The sequence below is a fragment of the Miscanthus floridulus genome, chromosome 11 (assembly GCF_019320115.1).
Source record: "Miscanthus floridulus cultivar M001 chromosome 11, ASM1932011v1, whole genome shotgun sequence".
NCBI classification, from domain to species: domain Eukaryota; kingdom Viridiplantae; phylum Streptophyta; class Magnoliopsida; order Poales; family Poaceae; genus Miscanthus; species Miscanthus floridulus.
Genome location: NC_089590.1, coordinates 64,312,651 through 64,316,490, shown reverse-complemented (window position 1 = coordinate 64,316,490; position 3,840 = coordinate 64,312,651). Strand labels below are relative to the sequence as shown.

Sequence of the window (3,840 nt, the reverse complement as noted above, 5' to 3'; positions counted from 1 at the left end):
CAGCAAATTTGTGCCATGTCCTAGTGCTGTATAAATATTTTTCCAGCAAAGTAACACCAAATTTCAAATGCTAGTGCTGACAAAATTGTAGGTGCTATCTCATTACAAAATCAGCATCTTCATGAGTAGAATTAAGATTACACTCTACTGAAAGTCTAGCAATTCAAGTGGATTACACACTACTGGAAGTCCTATCTCTCTCTCATTCTCTCAGGTTGCAACCCCATACGGTCTCGCTGATAACAAATTGGTAACTGAAAAAAAATAACTACAGCAGCAGCACTTCATCTAGACTTTGGGAATCATGAATTAACACTGACAGAACTAAGGTTAGATAGCTGCAACTTGTAACTAGGGTTTGGGCACAACAGGAAGGGAAGGCAAGGGGGATGGAGCTAGGGCTAGAGAGGGCGTACCTAGCAGTCATCAGCGAGGGAATCAAAGGAAGGCAGGTGGGCGTACGCGACATCAATGAAGCTGGGGGCGTGCCTTTCGGATCTTGGACTCCTCACCGTCGTTCCCGACGGCAGTGGTGGTGGCTGGATGCGCCTTCGACACCAGCGTCGGCCAGGGAGATCGTACGACGTGGCGAGGGGTGGCGAGGTCAGGGAGACGACTTTTGGCGGTGGGGGCGAGGGCAGAGCGGCCGCCATGACGAGCGAGGGCGAGAGTAGGACGGCCACCGCGACGAACGAGGGAGAGGGCAGGGCGTCCGCCGCGACGTCATGCGAGGGCAGTGGCGGCTAGAGCGAGGGAGAGAGCAGGGCGGCGGCGGCTAGGGCGAGGGAGAGACCAACCTTGCATCATGTGAGGTGCGTGCGGTTTGGGGGAGCTGGCCGCTTCGGCGTGGGGTTGGGTAGTGGGCGCGGCGGGGGCATGGGAGTTAGAGGGTTGTGCAATAACTATATTACCCTTGAACGAATAAAATCAACTAAAATGATTATTTTGCGTAGTCATCTAGAGGCACTAAGCAGCCCCAACCACCGTAAAAGCCCTCTTATCTCTAACCTGACACTAGGGGGGAAAGCATCATTTTCTCCGTAGCTGTAAATCATATAACGAGGTGATCATGAGGAAGATTTTGTACTCAAGACAAGCGCGCTTTTTCTCAATCACGCAAAAAGTTTGCACGTTTTTGTGTTAAGATAGAGAAAATGTTCAATACAACACGCCTTAACAGCGCCCTAGAGGGGTCAATAAGTTGTACAGGAATGCTCGAACCCTCCCTTATGTACCGATGAAAAAAGCGCGCTTTTATAACTGTGTAAGTGCTCAACTGGCTGAATTGTGCTACTTTGTTAGGTTAGGACAGATTAAGTTGGTACTCCAAGCAGATCGTGTGACCTCTGCAAATCTGAGATGCATAAATAACTCCCCTGGAATCGATACACACGAAAAAGGTAATTATCATTCACACACCCACTCTCTGATTGATTATTGCAAACGCTTATTGGAGTAATACGTTTTTTTAAAAGAAAAAACGCTTAGAGTAAGCATACTCTTCTGGCCATGTCAGTTTGAGAAGGACGTGACATTCATGTCGGGTCGCCGTGCGTACTTAGTTAACTGTAAAGCACACAGCATTCCTCCGATTTTTGCAATAAACCCGAATCCACCATCATGGCATTGTGGTTGTTTGCCATTATCTTATGTAAAGGAAAAGGAATCATCGGGGCCCTGAAAATAAGAATAAAAAGCATTGGCCACCATGTTAAAAGGACAAATACTGTCCATATATTCTGCAGGTGGCATATAGTTCCTCCGCTTATCCCATTGGAAATGGAAAATACACCAGTTACAGTTAGCTAGACCTCAAAAGCAAGAAATTTCTCCTTTTGTTTTCAATTGTGGTGTTATGTTCTATTAGTCAGTACTATTTCGAAATAACTCTACGCTAACTAGAGGGTCAAAATGTCTAAGAATATTTATTCAGTTGCTTGATTCTTGACAGTGTGTCACCTTCTGAGAATCATGGCCTGTCTGCCTCGTGTTCTTAGGTTATTCAGTTCTTTCGAGTGTGACCAATTGTGCTGAAACAACGGATAAAGCATCTCATAATGCACCTGGTTTTGGTTTTGCAGTGATGAAAGAACTCTGATGGGCCATCAAGCCCTTCTTTTCTCTCATATCTGCTTTGGACTAACGGGACAGCCAGTGACCTTCTTTATTCTCGTGGGTTCTGAACCTGTCCGTGTGTTGTCATTTGTGAGCTTTCCAGCAAACAATATCCGATTACTCGCTGGTGCTTATCAGCTTATGTACTCGCCGAAGGAAACCATGCAAATGGGACGCAGATGTCCTGTTTGGTCATTGATGAAAGCAAGAACTTCGCCACATGGATCGGCGTCTGCAAGAAAAGTTGTAGAAATTTTGCATGAATTGAACACTTTCTCGACTAGGATTTGATGTAAAACGTGAACGTGAAGATTATCACCCCTTTTTGACTGAAAAGATCTTTATCATAATCTCGTGAGGAAAAAGGAGGCAAAACATATAAAGCTGAGAAAAGGGTCTTCACCTGATCACTATAACAAATCTCAGGAACGTGAGCAAGAAGACCAGTCGTTTCACAACTGCAAATCAGGTACAGATCACTTGGCAACTGAAGCTGAAAACACTGGCTGGTTACGTCAATACTGATGCTTCAGAGATGTCAACCTGAAAGCACAGCACCCATGACCCATCCATGAATCATACGCCTGTGTTCACTGAATGGCCGTTTTGTGAACTACTATTGCAGTCCGGCTCGTCGAGGAACTCTGTCTGTTGCAGAGACTTCGCTCCAACCTGAACCACTGGATCCTGAGTTCCTGACCTGTCTTTTTTCAGACAGCATATAATATGTTCAGTACTATATGTATACAGAAGTATATTTCAGTACGCATTTCAGGAACGTAGTAGTTGAGACATTGTTGGCTACAACTAAAAGTTTCCGTTTGGAAAGCTTTGCTGTTGGCAGAATCTCCAGCAATACATAGTCATAAAGAACCGACCGTACCGGGAATCATGCAAGTCCAGCCGTCTAGGTGACTTGGCTCATAAACCATCACCCAGCTCCAGATCAGAGCGCCCATCCCTCCTGCACCTGTAAACCCTAGCCTGAAGATAAAGAATGCATACATCTTTATCAAGAAAAAGCAAAATACAACCCCTCAGGCACACGGAATCGCACATATTTTAAACATCGTGCAGTCATCAGGACGTCAGAAGAGTTAGGGAACGAGAAGAAAAACCCCAGAAGGCACCAGGACAAGTTGGGGAGCCAGGTGGTGATGGCTCGCACGCAGCTGAAAACGATCCTCCTCCCTTGACTTCAAATGGGTATCAGGCCCAGACAGCCAACAAATGTAGGTGAGAGCCTGCCTGACAGGGATTTGGAGGCATGAGGTAGAGCCTGATGATTTCCAAATGGCTGCTGGGTTTGTGGCTGCAACATCTGCAGCGTATCGGCACGGATCTTTGGCCGAAGGTAACCGATTTAAATACGCATGTTTGCCAAGGATTAGCAGAGGAGGAGAACGACGACTAGATTGGTGGGTTACCGACACGCGTCGCTGTCGAGCCACGTTATCCCCACGATGCGTCCAACACGCCGGCGGGGCCCGTGACGAGGATGTGGATGCAAGATTTTTCAAGAAGAGGTTGCGTGCGTGCCTGCCTGCTTGTGTGTGTTAGAATAAAAAATACCTCTCTGTAATGTAGATAAGGGGTAAGCCTCTTACTTAGATGGAGAAATTTTTGATTCACCTCGCCCTAGTTCATCATTCGATCCATGGCGCCGCAGCGGCTTGGACGCCGGCGTCGTGGCAGCTCGGCGCTGTGGAGTCCAGCGTAGTGATG

At 46.9% G+C, this 3,840-nt stretch overlaps 1 long non-coding RNA gene across 2 annotated transcripts; it reads right to left on the bottom strand.

Moving 5' to 3' along the window:
• Positions 1 to 1,232: 1,232 nt before the first annotated feature.
• Positions 1,233 to 3,530, bottom strand: LOC136494451 (uncharacterized). Of its 2 annotated transcripts, none has more exons than XR_010768605.1 (3): positions 2,999 to 3,530; positions 2,519 to 2,819; positions 1,233 to 2,347 (listed from the first exon to the last, which is right to left on the bottom strand). It is a non-coding gene; the product is annotated as an uncharacterized lncRNA (long non-coding RNA). The 2 variants fall into 2 exon arrangements; XR_010768604.1 differs by having other exon boundaries at positions 2,519 to 2,815.
• Between the last annotated feature and the right edge of the window lie 310 nt (positions 3,531 to 3,840).